At 31.3% G+C, this 20,000-nt stretch overlaps 1 protein-coding gene across 9 annotated transcripts in view; it reads left to right on the top strand.

Annotated features, from left to right (window-relative positions):
• LOC108685265 (guanine nucleotide-binding protein G(q) subunit alpha) overlaps positions 1-20,000 on the top strand; it is a 41,540-nt gene that overhangs the window by 568 nt on the left and 20,972 nt on the right. The gene's annotated exons all lie outside the window — the stretch shown is intronic.

The following is a 20,000-nucleotide window of genomic DNA, read 5'->3' as shown; positions in this document are numbered from 1 at the left end:
CGATAGGGAGATTAGTGTAGCGAGTAACAAGAGTTGTCGATTCACTATTATTTCGATTGAAGCAAATAGACCCCTTTCTTTCCTTTGTATGGAGATTTCTTCGTTTCGACACCGAATTTCGAAACACTTGATTTCGGCGAGCATTGTATTGCGGTGGCTTAACTTACAAGAATAGAGGTTTGTTTACATCGCATGCTCTAACATGCTCTAAAATGCTCCTACCATAGCATTTACTTACTCTAACGCACTCGTTGAAGTAAGTAGGAAATGAGGAACTATAGCAGGAGCACATTGGAGCAAGCTGGAGCATGCGACACGAACAAACTTAGGACATAGTGAACCCTTCAAAGGACAGATTTTGGTCTCCTCCAGCATGATAATGATCTTCCTACATCGAAAACAAATTATGGCCTGTCCGAACGTTTTTGGTGAATAAACCTTGTAAGTATTATTTTTTAATGTTACCACCGCGATTTCGACCTTCTCCAAAACTACTATGAGTTATTACTATCATATTATTCTATTATGATTTTTGGAAATAATATATTCTTATTGATACTAAAGTATTGTAATTTGAAAGTCTGTATTTATATTATAGTAGCTTTGTTAATGAAAATTAACTGGAAAAAATAAAATTATCGGATGTAAAAAATAATACAGCCGCGGTTCTAGTGTTAATGTGTGAAAGAATTTCCCACTAATTATATAGAAAATTGAATCCCGATGGAATGAGTTTATTTTCATGTAGGTATAATGTAACTTGTAATATAGCGAACAAAAGGTTATTGACACAAAATTTAATAAAGGATAGTTTAAAGATGTTCTGCATGAGTACAAGTTTTACACCTATGATCATAGGTGTAAAACTTGTACTCATGCAGAACATCTTTAAATACATCATAGCTTAAAAATTATTTATTATTAAATGATTGTTGATCTTTTCGTTGATCTTTTCTGATCGCCACATTGTAAATTACGTTTATGTGAAAATTAATTCATTTCATTCAATTTTCTATAAATTCTATTAAAGTTAATGCGGATTAGATTCCTTTCATATATTAAAAAATATTATATACTCATATATATGTACTATGTACTCATTCTTTTTACTATATAAAAAATATTATTTACTTAATACCTATTCAACAAAACACTCAAACATGGCACATTTTATTTTTTATATAGATTCATCATTCTGACACTGAAGATCAAAATCCGTGAAGAGTCCGTATGTCCTCTTTTTGTTAGTTGAATGCTGGTTTCGCATTCAAAATTCAATAGGGAGGAAAGGTAGTCAGAGATGATTATGGAACAAGTGGCTGAATAACGTGACTACTTGACTTGCTTTCACTGGCTTCGTGTAAATCTGGCATTAGCGTTACCATTATCGTTGAATAATAATCTGTGCCTGATCAAGAGTTTTATCAGATTCGATGAAATCACTACTACTAAAGATCTTTCTCTGTATGAGATACGTAGCATAATTTATCTCCGTATTTATTAATCAAATTTTCTATTGCTTCATGTAGTCAATTTTCGATTATCACATTGATTGTCTTTTTTTTAAATATTATTTTTTTTAATATATAGATAATAGACAATGGATATATTTAAAAAATGTTGCATGATATTGATAGAATTCTTTTAGCAAATTGCGTGATTAATTCTCTCTCTCTCTCTCTCTCTCTCTCTCTCTCTCTCTCTCTCTCTCTTTAATCAGGATTTAGAGAAACGTCTTTTAACTCTTTTTTAACTTTTTTTCACATAAATTCGTAAATAGTAAACAATTTTATATTTTTGTGCAGATTATATTTTCGTTATGATGTCTTGAAAATTCCTTTTCACGGAAAGGACGATATATACTACGATTTATACTAAAATATTTAAAAATTTCAGGTAGATGCAAAGCTGAAAATAACTTTGTTACCACAAAATTAAAAATCAGTGAAATTAGGGAATTGTCAGAAAAATTGGAAATAATGAGGGAAATCATCGAAAAGTCAGAAAGTTTTGTAAAATTTTCTGAAAAATTAAAATTTTTAGCTTTAAAGAAATTTAATATACGTACATTATATATCTGCACAGTTTTGGAATATTACCAACTTAACAATTAAAAATGCAAGCAGTGTTAGCAATTAATAATAATTTACATTATTATATGTTAATTGATCTCTCAAAATTTTTATACGGTTTTCAAATCAAGACAAAAATATAAAACATTTTTAAATGTGAATTATTGAAAATCAAGTAAAATTATGAAATTTTGTTTAGAAATTAAAGAAAAGTTATGAAATTTTAAAATAAGAAATTTGTGACAATTCTGATTAAAATAATTATGTAGGAAATTCAAACATGATGAACAATGCTGCAAAAAATTCTGACATTCTAACAACCAGTTTTTATATAACTATTTTGAGATAGTCCAACGAAATTAGTTCCAGCTCTATATTTAATTAAACTTTACCCTTACCTTAACACAATCATTTTTTCCGTGTTTTGACAACAGTTTTGCACAGACTTTATTTCGTTTTCACTTTTATATTTTTAATGGAAATCTTGCGAAAAGTCACTATAGTGAGATAAGATGAAAAATTACGCATTGACAGAATGATTAATAATAGTTGGTAAGCCGATAGTGATTTATGAAATTATCGAATGATGAAAATTCGTTGAACGGGCATCGTAAGATCGCTTAAGCACAACTATCAATTCTGTCGTCCGAGAGAATGACGATTATTAATTTTGTCATTGGCCGTCGCGAGATTACCCTGATTGACCCCTATGTATTCTTCTTTAGAAAGAGTCGCTCGCTCGTTTCATTCATGCGCGCCTCTCGCGAGCGACCGCGGCCGCGTGCCGTCGACTCCGACGTCGACGCCGACGCCGACGCCGACGCTGACGCTGACGCCGACGCCGACGCCGGCGCCGGCGCCGCCCGGGAGGCGACGTCCGCGCGTCACGTACGTTTTCTCGTCCTATGCACGAGGTCGATCGGCGCGGCCGGTGTGCGCTTGACAGCTCTTTCTCGATCGGCCGCCGCTCCGCAGCAATACCGTTGCCTATATACATATACGGTATCTCCGAGCATTACCGCCCCCTCCCTTTCACCGGAAGGGGAATCGTAGTCTTTTGGGCTAGAATTTTGAATGTCGAACGACTTTTCTACGCGCTAATGTCTTGGTTTAGCTCTAATATTATACCATCAAAGTATTTATGTATTTATTTATATAAGAAATTCAAACATGATGAGCAAATATTGCAAAAAATTATGACATAGGGAAGATCGAGATTGTCAGTTTTTGATTAGTGATTTTTAGAAAAAAGTAGATGCCTGATTTTTAAATATTACATACGTTATGATATACCAATATCCTTTAGGTATTATAAAATATATTACTCGTGAATTTATCATAGTGAAAATAAATTTTTAATTTTAAATGAAGCTGCGAAAATGTGACAATTAATCCCATATATTCTGGATTGACTGTTACACGTTCTAAAATTGGCAGTATTTGTTATGGACAACACATATATAAAAAGTACAATTTTTATTTTAATATCAGTTTTATATTTTGAGAAATAATAGTAATTATAATAATAGTAATATTAATACAAATAAAATAGTTATTTTAAGCATAAATAATTTGTTTTTATACTGTTTTCATTTTTGTATGAAAAATGAAAAAACATATATATCTATATGAAATATGAAATATTTGTAAGTATATTCTCTAAAGATATTAAAATTGTCATCTCTAACCTCATCTCATTTTGGTCAATCTATCTTCACATAATCATTTTTAATAAAAGAGATTATATTTAAACTTTGTCAGGATAATGATTAATTAATTGTAACAAAGATCTTCTAAGATATGTTTTTCCATGAATATAGGGATATCGCGATTAACAATGTCAAAGACTTATCTGACAACAAAATAGGTGATAAGAAAAATTTACTCAACTTCATTTTCTTAAAAATCGCTATAAATATTATACAATTTATTTATACAATTCTTGTGGTGCAAATCATTATACACAACAAATTAATATTGTGTCATCAATCTACAGTAAAAAAAAAGAAATTTTTCTGCCATCCTGTTTGAATTATAAGCATCTTGACAACCAGCCCTCCTCCCCCCCCCCTACCCCTCGGTTTTCTCTACTAACAATCTGTTTGAGTATCCTATATAATTATTTCGATAGTCCAACAATCCAATTTCTATCAATGTAGATTAAAGCCTGTGACACATGATCTATGTTTTTCTGCTGAATTGCTTGCGTTTCAATAAAAATTACTGTAAGAACTGCATTTTGTGTGGTGCAATTCTAATTTATTAAAACGCAAGCAATTCACAGGAAAAATATCCAGTGAGAAAAATATATCGTACCGTTGACTTAACTTTAATTTTGATTCAACTTATAGTAAATTCAGTTACACTACACTGGATTAGAACACATTAAAGACTACTTTAAAATATTTATCCAAATGTAATTAATGTAATACCTAATATAATAAACTTTTTAGTCAATTAATTAATACACTCACGCACACGTACACATACACACACACACAACACACACACACACACACACACATTCTGTTGAATAATGTAACATTAATAATGGATATTTAATTGTTTAAATTGTTTAAAATATTCATATGTTTTTATATTTAACTTTGTTAATTTTTTTGTATAGCTTTAGTGTGTACTAATATAATTAATGCAAGTGAAACAGAATTTGCTTATAACTTTCTCTAGTTCTAAGAACTAGAAAAAGATAGACATACTCAAATCGAGATTAATTTTGATTAATTTGTGATTTAGATTTCACTTTATTTAACTTAATGATAATATAAAAATTTGTCTAGCTATGATTAATTAATTATTAAACTCATTTTGTAGTAGTAACTTTAAAAGTTACAAAATCATCAGTTTAGTGATTGACCATAGCGAGACAAATTTTTACAATTATCATTATTAGGTAACAGCAAGTTTAACCACAAGTTAACCGAAAAATGAAATTAAATGAATTAACCCTTTCAAATCTATAATTGGGATAACTATGTTAAAGAAATTTTTTTTCCAAACTTTTGTCTATTTTTCAACATATACATTATTATGTACATTAGATCTCAGATGATGTCAATAAAATTAAATAATTTCAACAGGTAATATTTTCAAATTTGATGTACATTTTAATGTACGCAGAATCTGAAGAGGTTAAAAACCTCTATAATCTGCATTGGTAGAAGTAGAAATAAACAAACTAGATAGATCAAGTTTGTATTCGATACGATTCACGTAAATATGAAAACGTATCTAAAATAAGTACAAATCATTGCATTCTAGATCAGAAAATCCTAAATATAGATCTTAATCTTTATAATTAACCAGCAAATATGTATTTGATGAATTAGATAAGCTTATCATTAAACATATTACGATGTTTGCAGGATTTATTTGGAATAAAGAACAAGTAACTTATAAAAGCCACCCTCATTTGAATGTCTAATATGTAAACTTTTATCTTTGCATCGCGGATCGGTAACACGAGCGCCAACTTAGAACCCTTTTGTGTTACGCCGACTGCGTATCAAATTCGCCTTGCTAACGATCTGATGAGGAGTCGTCGCTCGTTAAGCGTATTGTTTTCCCTGGGATGCTCTTTGTGGTTTCGTGATTCACGCGAGCGCCTCGTGTGCATATTTACCCACCTATTCCGCGAAACGAAACACTAGCTGGGCGTGCTCTCGCGACGTTCTCTTATCAAATTTATCATCTCAATCGCATGGAAGATCATATGAATCCTTTTCTCGAGATATAAACCAGTTGCAATTATAGACTTTGCTCTTCCTGACTTGCATTTCACATGTTTGTAGATTGAATGCTCACGTTTCAATATAATTTTAGTCAAGTATATAAAATTCTGCTTTTCCTGCACATATATTATATATACATATATTATATATTTATTTAAAAACAGTTTTGAAATAAAAATATATCTACAGAATATTCAGATGAAATCTACAGATGAAATCGATTCGAACAGGATAGAAGATCGATACAGTAATAATCTTATCCATATTTCTTTCATCTGAAATTGCATTACCCAACAGATACCTGAATATCTTTTCACAGTTTTCTACTCAAAATTAGATATTTTTATACTGTAATTTGCGCTTCACTTACTGCGCTGAACTTCATTGCAAACATTCTTATATTTTTTTACATTTTTGAAAGAACTTTGTATAATTTATTCATATTTAGATGTCTTTATAACTTAATGAAAATCAAATCTAATCAACTTAAATGAAAACGAAAAATAGTGAAACTACGAGAGTGTAAATCTCGCACAGGGAAGTGCGAATCCCAGTGCGCCTGATTCTCCATTTTATTCCGCCTCCCCTGCCCTCCGAGCGACATCACCTTTATCCATCGACGTGTTGCGTACAACAACACGCGTATTTCCTTCCCTGTATCTAATAAATCCGAGCACTCGTGGGCACCTCTGTGAAGTTGGCACCTCATTTTTCAAAAAATGAAATTTTGAAAATCACAATTCCGAGTGCACCCCGAAGAGTTCTGGAGTTCCTGCCCAAAATTAAAAACAGGCGAATTAATATAAAAAGAAAAAAATTAAAAATTTGGGGTGCTAATTTTACAAAACGAAGAACGAAAAATCGCGATATCTTCTAAACCATTATCCACATTAATCCTAGCGCTTTAAATGATAATAACTTTTGATAGAACTCTTTGATAGAACTATCCAGAACTGTCAACAGAAAACTGCTGCAATGTTAAAAAAATTTTTGTCTTTCAGATGTGAGAGAATCAGACATTCAAAAAATTACGATATCTCTTAAACCGTTGGTTCTAGCATTTCGAGCGTTAATAACATTCGTTAGAACGTTAATTCTGAACTCCAGAACTTTTCGGGATGCATTCGGAATTATGACCAAAATTTCATTTTTTGAAAAATGAGGTGCCAACTTCACAGAGGTCTTGTGGGCGCTCACGAGCACACAAGCCGCTTTGAGCGCAGTCCTCCTTCGGTCGCCGCGAGCTCGAACTGCTCGAACTGCTCTAACGAGCATACGACCACCGTTCGAGCGAAGAATAGGAGCTTCGTCAGAGTTTTTCACCTCTCGTCCTTCCCTTCCGACTGCCCCACAAAAGAAAAGGGTGCAGGGTGCCTTAAATTTTTATACCTCCCTCACGCAGCACTACTACCGCTTTCTACGTATCGGACATCCAGTAATTCGTGCTCGCGTATAGTCGCATAAATTAAAACAAAAAAGTTTACGAGACTCAGTTATTGGAATCGTTCGTGATTTAATAAATCTTGGTTTCCGCTCGGTCAACTCCCAACAGTTTCCTATTCTTCTCTTTGACGTAAAATCAAATTCAAGAGCCCTGATGCTCCACCGTTCTTTGTCCCCGCGACATCTCAAAATCCAGGACGTGACAACTTCATCAACCAAACTTTTGTCAAAATATTATACTAGTTTGCACGTTGTAGACACGTCAAATTTTGTTGTAAAAAGAATGATATCGCTGGATCTTTGCTTGACACTAATTGCAATTCTTACGAATCGTTTTTATATATAGCCGAATTAAGTACCGCCTGTATTACTCGTTTGTTGATTAATTCTATAATCATCCAATCATCATCTCATTATCGATCCTCATTATTGTTCGCTTATTATATCCGTGCTTTTATCTAATCGTGGATTTTCTCGGAGATAATGACCCATGAAATGAAAAATTGTCACCTTGATGTTTATCGTTGTTTTGTGCTCTTATCTGACATCCGCTTTCGAAATTAATAGACTTTCGAATTTAATAGACTTGGCGCGGAAATGCACCGGTGCGGAAGAGCAACTGCTAATCGTCGTTGTCATCATTGGACACGTTTCAATGAGTCGTTCGTATATAAGGTGTCTTGGAAAATACTCAACTATATTTTTGATAATATATACTCTGAAAATTTGTGGTCAGAATTTTGTGCTCAGAAAATATTTTTGCGAATATTAATCATCTATATTCTATTGCAATTTTTTGAGAATTTAATGTAAAGTTGACAATTAAAGCTCAAATAATCAACTCTTTAATCAAGAGTCAAATGATAATAAAATATACATATATTAATATCAAGTATACATTATATTTACGTAATTTTATATATGTGGATAGTTTGATAAGTCAGTAACTTTTTAAAAAAAAGATTATATTGAAAAATAAGTCGAATTTTTTTTGTTTAAAAAAATAAAAGTCATGATTTATGAAACTGCCTACATATAATTTTATATACAGTAAAAAAATTTGTGTAAAATTTAATTTAATATTTCACATGTCCCAAACGGTCCATTCAAATTTATATTAATATAAGATGAATATATTAGAAAGTAACACAAATTGTAAATGTTTAAAAAATTGACACATTTATAATGTTAAATTTAACTGAAATTAGATCCTATTTTTACATTTTTAGTTTAGACGATGCCTCTATGATATTTAACATATGCAATATAGATTTAACAGATATTTACTATTACAAAGAGAAAATAAGACAAAATATCTGTACTTTTTTATATATATAAAATGTGTAAAAAACCAGTTGTACAGAATATATTTCTTCAATAAAATTAACATTTATAATATATTAAATACATTTTAATTTCATTTATTCTTAAAGTTATGTTTTAAAACTACATTATTTTTATATCATTTGTTTACTTACCTATAAATTGTATTATTTTAATACTGAGGAATGTTAAATTTTAATTTAATACAAAATATTCAAACAACACAATTATGTTAAATTAAAATTCGGATATGTTAAAAATTCAACACAAAATTTTTTTTTAACCAGGATTTGAGTGGAGGACATGTTTATCTAATCAGACATCGTTTCTAACAAAAATACAAAATGTTTTTTATTTTGTATATAATTTATATATTTATATTAATTTTCATAATAAATTGACGATTCGGTATTTTTTGAGGCTTTTGCTGATTCCCGCATCTGGCTTTCGCCAGAAATAATATGCCGTTGTAAATTATCACGAATTAATCCGGACATTCGTGCATTCCTAAGATTCGTGCTCGCGCTTATCAAATCCAATTTCGGAAATAAAGGGTTCAATTAATGTGGCGCCGCCGGGCCCTTTCCGCCAAATTGTCGAATTGCGGAGACGAGCCTGTCGATTCGGCGAAATTGTAAATCGCAAACTTGCAGCTGCGATTCAATTTCTATGATAGCTCGCGGACGCAGCTACACTGTATATATACACATACACACGCATATTTGCGCTGCTTGGCAGCATAACAATTCGCGAGTTTGGAGGAACAATTCCAATCGCAGTATCGCGTTTCGTTGGTTATCGAGAGCGCATTCGCTCTTTCTTGTGGAATCCGTTAAACGCATGATACAGCCTGATCGCAGGATACGTGATCCTGCGACGAGTCCCTTGTCACCGAACGATTACGAGCGATTGTCAGTTCGTGACTTTATAAGAATTGGTGACATAAAGTACCAAGATAATTTTATCACTACGTTAATTAAATTAATTTTTTCCCAAGAATCATATAATTCGCCAGATGTATTTGTCTGTCTTTATCTTAAAAACTTTTAATTTACTTCTGGCTCAAAACTTTCGCAAATAGTGAAAGTATTTTTAAATTGATGCTGATTGGAAACGAGTGAAATATTATCTGTATATTAAAAATTTATACGTTATACTAATTTTTTTCAAATACATATATGAAATATTTATTTTCTGTTTAAATCTAAGATGAAAATTTTTTATATAAAACCAAAGCATGAAGATAATTGATTTTGATTTGATGTAAAATTAAAATGAAAGTTTCGTCATGTGTGTGCGTTAACATATGAGAACACAATTTAATAATCAAGATTGCGTTTTTTATTTAATTTTAAATAAATTTAAATTTTTAATGAATGTCTGTCATAAACATCTTTTACTAAATGATAATTAAAATATTTTCGCGATATTTTCTCGAACAGATTTTCATGTCAGAATTAAATGTAAGAAATTACTCTCCTAATGTTTCATAAGATAGTTATGAATCATCTTGCATGTATAAACAGTCATAAACCGGTTTAAGAGAATTCTGTAATTAGAGCAGCTTTTTCTGATCGAAGCAAATCGATATAGAATTTTATAGCCTTTATTTGGTCAATCCGTGAGAGTTTCGTCATAAGTATGACTTTAATCTATTACGCCATCTTCGTTTCTCAAATAATCCCAGTTTCCATGTTTGTCTTTCCGTTATCGAAGTAGCGGAGAAATCGCAGAAAGAAGTACCGCGAGTATATATTAGACTCTCTCGGACTCTGTTCTTCCGGTCGCAGAGACGTGAGCGGCGTGATAAGTGAGGCACGATTCTCTCATAAGAGCATTTCCTCTTAGGAGCTCCAATTAAGTTCTCGATCTTCTACAACTATCGTGTCCTTTTGCATCCTATACGCAGATTATTGTATACTTTGTTTTTTATTGCAATCTGTTTTTTTTTATTCGATATAACAAACCCTTCATTGTATTATTATAAAATCTCAAAATATTGACTTCGAATTTTAATTCCATTCTCTCTGTCTCTCTTATACCCGTTTCTATATTCAATGTATATAATTTAATTTTAATTTTGGTTTCAACTACATTGAAAGTGCAGTTTTGCCGGATCATCAAAACAATTAGATAAGAAATTGGTTGCTACAATATCAAAACATTTTGCAGCATTGCTCAATCATGCAAAATTATTTTCAGATCTGTATCTAGCCAAAATAAGTTCTTCAGCAAAATTACTCTTTTAGTGTAACTTTTCATCTTTTTCTCGTTCTAAGAATTAGAGAAAGATGAAGAGTAAGTTAAACTAAGATTAGTTATAGCGACTTGGTTGCACCAGTGAGTGAGCATTGGCATATATATTGAAGTCATCGTACACAGATTGATAAAAATATGTGTTTAAATATAAAAAAGGATTAAACCATGAAATCCTCAATACAATTTTATTATGCTATTAAGTAAAATCTGTATTTTATAATTCGAAATATTTGCATTTTATTTTTACACAGATTAAATCAGTGTACAACGGCTTTAATATGCATAGTGCGCACTTGTGCATCCAATAGAATTCGTTAATAATCTGCATTGATAAAAATGGGCATAAGAAAGCTGAAAGTCGTTCAAGCGATAAGGCAGTCGCTTAAGTTGCGAAATTTGCAAGGGCAGATAGATCTTTGGATGATATGGAAATACCTCCGGAATAAATTCGCCGGTAATTCCACTGTATATAGTATCAAGTCGGCTGTCGCCGGTCGTCCGAGTATTATTAGCGCGCTCGTAAACAGCAGCCCCGGAAGTAGTGACATTAAAGATTGTGGTCGCTTCCGTAGCCGCGTGCGAGCCGGCGTAACCCGCCGGATCTGCTACTATTGTGTTGACCTTTTGTCGAACAATATGAATGATTGCTGAATGGCCATTAATTAACATGATGTAAACAACCTGTGCTGCATACATATAAGAGAAATGTTCGGTACGAACAACCATAATTTTGTCGATGTGTGAATTATTAAAATTATGTTTTCTTTTAATTTATTAATTGTGTTTTTAATTAAAATTTAATTTTTAATTAAAAGTTTTCTGATTAAAGTAACAACATTTTTTATTTTGGTTATTCACATATATCAATAAAATTATGGTTATTCATATGAAACATTTTTCTTAATGCATTTGCTTACATTTTTTTCCTCGAGGTATCAATGAGAAGATATATGTGTTGTCCTGATATGAAATTAGAGAAAAAATGCGACGCGCGTCTCTGCAATACACTCTGTTTTTTTTATAATTTGGAATGGATTTTCGAATATTGAGATAACAAGATTTAGTAACTCTTAATGACAGTAATGACAGTATTGTTATTTTGTCATTGCACAGTTTTTTATATGAGAAGGAAGATTTTGCTAAAGAAAAAAAAAAATCTAAAAATTTAGCTAGATACAGATCTGAAAGTAATTTTGTTGGATCATCAAAATACTTATATAACATGTTCAAACTCGTTGCTAAAATGTCAAAGCATTTTTGAAGCATTGTTCATTATGCTTTAAATAATTATGTAATTATTTTGATAGTCCAACAGTTACATCTAGATTATATCTAGCTAAATTTTTAGATATTTCAGCAGAATCGTTCTTTCCATATACCATGTAACCTGCACAAAACCTGCACAATGATAATATAACGGTATCTGTTACTGTTATTAAAAATTACAGAATAGAGGCCTAAAAGTTGGGATGTGTACCGAAGTACAAAGAATGCTTGAAAAAATAAAATGTATTTTTTCATAAATTTGAGAAAGGAATAATGTACATATGAAATATTTTATTATGTTGATAAATTTTATCGTTATCTTGTGAAAAACATATTGAATTGCAATAATTTGTACTTTAGAAAAGTTCTGTCGCGCATCGTTGTATAGAAACTAAAATTAAGCTCTTATAAATAAGTCGATCATGAAATCGATTCGTTATTTTTAATCCGTGAGCGTTAAGCCGCGAAGGCCTTCAGTGAGGTAAATAACTCCATAATTAAGTCTATCAATCCATTTAAATCTTTTCTGAGAAAAAATCAACTTCATGTTCTTAAAAAATTACATTCTTACTGCACCGACATTCATAATATCTCATAAAAATGCATCATATTATAATACACATATTATAATACCTCTCATTTTTTAATAATTTGTATATCTAGGTATGTAAATATGCTTTCTATTTTTTGCTTTTATATTTCAAATTTTTCTACAAATAGCAGTTTAATTTTGCTATTGGATTCCGTTCCAATCGTTACATTGTTACAATAAAATCGTAACTCGATTTTCTTTACAATTGAACAATGACGACAATTTTTTTCGAATATTAGCAATCGCATTCTTTTTTATTTTAAATTTTTAAACATATTATGTAATATTTCATTTGTTATTATAAACAAATATTGAAGTAATTATTAATTAATAACAAATTGAGTTAGAAGCATTAAAGCTGTTTATAGGGAATATTATATAAAAAATCATATTAGTAAATCATATTGTAAATATGAAATGGAGATCGTCATTTTTAGGCAATTTGCGTGAGCAATAACTAAAATTAAGCCCTTATAAATAAGCCTATCATAAAATCGATTTGTTATTTTTTAATCCGTGTGCATTAGCCCGCGAAGGTCCTTGCCGAGATATTTTCCGCGCGACGCTATTTTTGCTGTGCGTTTGACACATCATGCAGGATTGCTGCAAGTCTGGAAAACTGTGAAAACCGGGAAAAGTCGGCAAGAAGTTAAAATTGATCAGGGAAATACCAAGAAGGACCGGGAAACCGGCAAACATTTATTCTTTGGAATTCCTTTTCGTGATAAATAAAAACCAGATAAAAAAACTCGTTTATTAATAATTTTAACCAGATAAAAAAACTCGTTTATTAATAATTTTACGTAAGTGATGGTTTAGTAGAGTTTACGTTTTCAAGACCGAAAAATTATTTCGGCGAACGTTTTAGAAGACTACATACGTAGTATATAAATTTACACAGAATTATACAAGCACTTAAGATCCAGCTAGACCATTTAAGGCATAATTTCTATAGATATTATGTAAGCTGTCATTAAGAATTATTCACAAAAAAATACGGTAGACGAAAACTGAATTATAAATTATAAACTGTGAAAATAAATATAATAAAATAGAATATTTTTCTCGAATCTATCTTTATCTTTATTGCAACGTACCACATAACAAAATAAAATATTGATAGACGGAAGAAATATAAGGTTATAGCATATATAACATATAACTAACAAGGCACCAGCAAAACTGCTGACACAAGCTTGTAACAGAAATGAATGTCACACGAAATAAGTAAATAGCGCAGAAATACATGCAAAATTCTACAGAACGTACAAAGAAACTTCCATATATGTAAATAAAAAAAAAATAGAGAGATATATGTGATAAAAAAGTGATGGCAGACAGTAATGGAGCTGCTTTCTTTTGCGTGTACATCGGTCTTTATTTTCGTTATATTTACTCAGTTTGCTTCGCCTTCTTTCCTGATGCTAACAAATTGCTTTTATATACGTATTATATCATAATCAGGTGAGAAACGACAAATAATGAATCTTATCACATATTGTCGTTTAACGGGATGCAATCAATTTAGTTGACTGCGTTGTAGGAAGGAGAACGTTGTTCCACGATGTATTCTGATAATCTTTAATTATCTTCATTGGCAAGTTGCAGCAAATTTACGCGCGTTCGATATATCGGGAGCATCTGCATACTCTTCGTACCGATTCTGCAAGTAGTGTCGTACGCTGTATACATATATGCATATTTGCGTCCGTATGGATGCTTCCGTAGTTCCATCGAGCGGAATATTACATTAATCCCTATTTCGAATATTCCGTCTATTTCGCACTAAATGGCGAACTGTGCGGCGCTAACTCACCGTCGCGACAATCGCGAGACATCGATATTTAGTTTGGTCGAATTTTTAATTCTGCTAATTACAATAATTGCGTTGAAATCAGAAATTCACAATGAAATCATATTTTATGTGTGTGGCGCGCCATATGCACTATGTATTATATCTATTTTACACATTTGCATACAGGATGTACATTGGCATTTTTACATATTAGCATTCTATAATATAGAGTATCATTCTTTTGCCGAGTGAATTATTATCATCATTTTAACGAATTTCGAGTCGATTTTTTTTTAGCAAATATATCAGATAGTTATTATAGTTTTAAAATTTTTTAACATTTTTAAATATTTTTTTATCTGAGTTAACACACGCAAATTAAAGATTTATTTTATCAGTGTTTATTAAACACTTATAATAATTTAAAGAAAAAAGTTTATTAAAGATTATTTATTTGTTTCTTCTAAAACTTAGTTGATGAAAAGTTTATTTTTAATCACTTACATAGCTCAAAAATGAAATCACTTGATATTTTGATATTATAGGTTCTTCATTGTCCAATTTTATTTAATATAAAATACAGTGACTTTATCGCGTCACCTTTTAATCATAAAATGAAGAATCTAAGAGTTCATGTTAGGCCGCAATCATATATTATATGTACTAGTACTGGTATATATAAAGTTATATTTTTATCCATTTTTATTCACGGCTTACACATCGCTATTGCACCCCACGACTCATGTAAGAATACTTATGATACTTTGAACTATCGAAGTATCGATATTTTACCTTCGATATTAGCCAACGCACATTAGCCGTATCTGCCTTTTTGGACACGTGCGTTTCGTAGGAAGTTTTCTCTCTCTCTCTCTCTCTCTCTCTCTCTCTCTTCCGTTTCTCACTTTTTCTGCTCGTTTCAAGATTCCGGCACTGGTTCTATAAATAATCGCCACATATAATGTTACGCTCCGAATAAAAGCCGCCAAATTATTCCACGTGTACGTAGCGAACAATCGCCACGCTAACGATCAACAAATATACGCGAGTTTCCTCTCCTATTCGCGGTGGGCGATAAACACAGATAAGCCGATAAAAAGCTCCGTGAGCTCCTCAGGCCGTGAGCGGGTTTAAAAATAGAGCTCATTGAATCGGTGAAACACCGTCGCTGATTGCGCAATCACGCGATCACTGAAAACACGCGGTCGTTAATCGCGCATTAATCGCTTTTATACAGACGGGATCGTAAACATCGAAATGCATCGAAAACGTGCGTGACTCTGCGCAGAGTGCAACTCCACGACTCGTCGATGTTTCAACCATGTATACGTTATATCCGAAAATATTGGAAAATATATATGAAGACAAAAGTTATACAGGTCATCCCAAAATTGACAAGAAAACAGACATAGTACGCGGTATCATTTCTTTTATTAATATCAGAGTCATTTTTTATATCTAGCAAAATATGAGGCTATTGCTTTTTAGTATATTAATTTGGACATTTTTAGTATAATAATTTTAATTTTGTTAAGGTAAATATAATCTTCTTCTTATTGGATAAATAAAGAATAGTATGTTTATTTATTTATATTTATTTTATTTATAAAAAATATTTAAAAAAAAATATTTTTTAAATAATATCTTGTCGCTCAAAGAGAACATACATATATTAGTACATTCATATTTTTAGATGATTAATGGAAGCAGACTTCCGATTTTTTACAAGATATTCGGGCTCCCATTTTTCAGTGTTTCAGTTTTGAAACACCCTGTATAATTTCAGAAAAATTTGCTGACAATTGGCAATATTTTACGTTATTTCTCACAAGCGGGATAAAAACAAAAAATACAATTTAACATGAAAGAGAGAAAGAAAATAAAATTGCTTTTTATATAGAAATATTTTCTGCACAACGAAAATAAATCTTATTTATGGATAAAAATTCCATAAATGTACAATGCGCGCTATAATATCAAATACGACAGACGTTAACAACTAGCAACAATTTTTAACATGAAAGAAAGCGTTGGACTGTGATTTATTATGTTTTTTTGTGTACACTTTTCCTACCGTTTATATCACGCACGTTTATCATCGTCATTATTACAAATTTATGGAAACAATTGGCATGGCAATAATTTAATTTATCTATTCATAATTTATATTTACATTAAATCCTTATGCGATAAATTAACAAAATACTTCTCTTTCTCCTCGTTTAAAATGACCGCTATTGTCATCTTCGGAAGTATTGACCTTTTCTTTGAACACTTTGCGTAACCTCTTAAATGCAGAAGGGTTATATAATAATAAATCTACGATTTTTTTTAAAGAAAATTATGCGTATTACAAATAGCAAGCGACTACAGAAAGTATTAAACAGTATCGATCATATAATTCCGGTCCCACTATTGAAATTAATTTTAGCAGCGGAAATGTGATTTCAATTACCGTTTTCATCTGCGTGATTCAGTCCTGCAGTATCAATGTATATTTGTGAAACTTTATGCGAGTCGTTTAGCCAAAAACTTATTAAACATTTTATAAAATAGATTTTGTTCCAATTGTTTTAAGAATATGTCACAAATATATATATATATATATACATACATACATACAAGTCATCCCAAAATTGAGAAAATAGTACATATCATTTTTTTTTTATCAATATCAGAGTTATTTTTTATATCTAGCGAAAATATGAGGCTATCATTTTTCAGTATATCAATTTTTATTCTATTAATTTTATATTATAGATCATGTTACAGAAATAGTATACGGAAATTGTGCGTGTTTCAAAAGCACGCAACTACAGAAAGTAAACGATGATATTCCAGTTCCATCGATAATATTCCAGTTCCATCAATGAAATTACTTAATTTTAGCGAAAATGTGATTTGAAATATTGTTTTCATCTGCGCACGATGTAATTCAATATCAATGTGTATTTGTGAAACTTTATACAAGTCGGTCAGTTAACAATTTATCCAACATTTCATCCCAATTGTTTTGAAGATATGTCATAAAAAATAAGATCTATCAATCTTGTAGGACTTTTTATAGAAATAGAAAAATCAAGTATTTCTTTTTCTTTATTAAATATCTAATATCTATTGGTTAATATAAACAATAATGTTAATTGAAGTGAGATAATGCTCAAACGTCACGCTTCAGAAGTCAACCTCGAGCACCACACTAGAGTGTAACAGGCAGGCACTATAACAGGTTTCAATCGCAAATCAATTCTCTTCAGATATCTCTTGTTATTGAAGAATAGGTCGAAGGGATTCCTTGGAAGTTTCGATATTTTTAATATCAAAAAAGATATCAAAACATTAAAAATCATTGTTTAAAAATAATTAACGAAGAATGTCATGAGATTTTCATTGGATTTTCCAGAGGCTCGTGACGCATTATACTCCAACGTGACGTTCTAGGATTAATTGTAATTTCCCTTCTTACGCAAGGGAAGGAAGGGTATATCGGGCTCGAGTTGCAGAAAAACTGGTCATTTTATCGATACCTCACCTTTACTTCGGACGCAACATTTTATTTCTCGGGAGCGTCCCTCTTTAATAACTAAAATTGCTTCCCTACGTCAGTGGTGTTATATAGCCATTTATTTTTAATCGGTGCTCATTCAGTCGCGCCTGAACAATGTACCTAACGGCGTTGGCATTCAGTACGGGAAATAATGTCACGATTGTGCGCCAAAGGCCTCGCCGACAAGACTTTTACAGCCGCGCAACTTTTCACATGTGCATTGTGTGCGTGCACCGACGACAGACGATATGATGTACTTCTGAGAGAAAAAGAGAGAGGGAGAGGAAGGGCACGAATGCACTGGCGATTTATAAACAATTATTTCTATGGGAAGATATACCGAATTGATCTCTCACCAGTGCATTCGCCTCACTGGATTGTCGCGCGTGTAAAACAACATATATATATGTATATATACGGGAACGAATCGCGAATAATTCAAATTGGAATTAATTTTTTTAACTGTCTGACATTCAGTGTTTTTATCCAAAAGAAAATATAAAGATCGTTCAGTAAAAGTAGAGTTTGTAAAGTTATTTTTATTATAAATATTTTTTTTCCACGTGAAAGACGATTTTATTTATTTCTTTTACCATAATTTTCATCTTCCTGTTTTTACAATCCTTATAACTTAATTGATTTATCATTTATTTTCTTTTATGTTATAATTTCAAAGAGGAGAGGGACAGATACACACTAGTTAACAGGAAGTAGCTGAATGAAAACTGTAACACAAAAGGATTAAATTGTAATTATTGTAGATTGTCTTTGAGCATTGAGAAATTAAAAGATTCAACATTGAACGTATATATGTTTATAAGGACTTAGTTGGTTAATTATTATTCGAAGAGGAATAGAGTGCGACATCAAAAGACTGTAATTCGATAGCAGCGTTTAATTAAAGTAAAAAATGTGTCAACGTGCGTTTCTAACTACAGGAAATGCTGTTGAACGAGTGTCACTACGGATAATTAATAGCAGTAGTCGTGCGTGAAACAGACATACTCGCACAATAATGGGACTTTCGTAACTGAATTACGTGTTTTCGTAATCATTTTTGGACGAGAAGCCCGAGTGCACGTCGGATTCAATTTTGCGAATTCAATGATAATGTATGTGTATATATGCAAAGCGTTTCGAATTACAATTCTTTAACTTTTTCGTATCGATCCTTTGACCACCAGAGAATCAATCTTCTTGTAAAATCATCGTAAAATGAAAGATTTTTAACTAACTACGCATTTGAAATATGAAGGAATATAACAGTTTTAAGAGTCACGTATGTGCCATAGACTCTACATGTCTATAATAGATTCTAATAAATTGAACTCCTACATTGTAAATGATAGTTACCGGAAAGTTTCCTACTTTTAGGTTCAAAAGAAGTTTTCTAAATAGAAGCTGTGGATTAAGTAAATATTAAAATATAAATATAAATATTAAAAAAGGTTCTGTTTGATTGTTCAAATATCAAAACAGGTTTATAAGGTTTATAAAGTTTAATTGAGACGAATTGAAAGAGATTCAATGTACGAATATAAAATTTTAACTCAATTGAACGCTATGTTATTCATATGTTGTTATATATGTAAGTTTATTTTTATTATTTTTCAATTAACTTCCACTGTACCGATATCAATTATCGTACATTGTTATTAGTGTATAATTTACATTTTATAAAGTGTATATAATTATTAGAGTATATAATTGATATGTATTTTGTCGTACTGTAATGTTATTTGCTATTCGTATATGCGTGTATGTGCATGTGTGTATACACACGTAACGAAAATATTTTGCTTGGACAATATATATTTCTCGCTGCTTCTGTTCGCTCTAAATCAAGGGCTTTTGAATATTTTATTACGCACGATCCTCGCAAACGGAATAAACTTACGGAGCTCCGTTTACAGGATATCTCGCGTGATCTGTGTGCTTCGTTAAATTACGTGAT

Source organism: Atta colombica, unplaced genomic scaffold (assembly GCF_001594045.1).
Source record: "Atta colombica isolate Treedump-2 unplaced genomic scaffold, Acol1.0 scaffold15, whole genome shotgun sequence".
NCBI classification, from domain to species: domain Eukaryota; kingdom Metazoa; phylum Arthropoda; class Insecta; order Hymenoptera; family Formicidae; genus Atta; species Atta colombica.
This window is presented reverse-complemented; position numbering and strand designations above follow the sequence as displayed.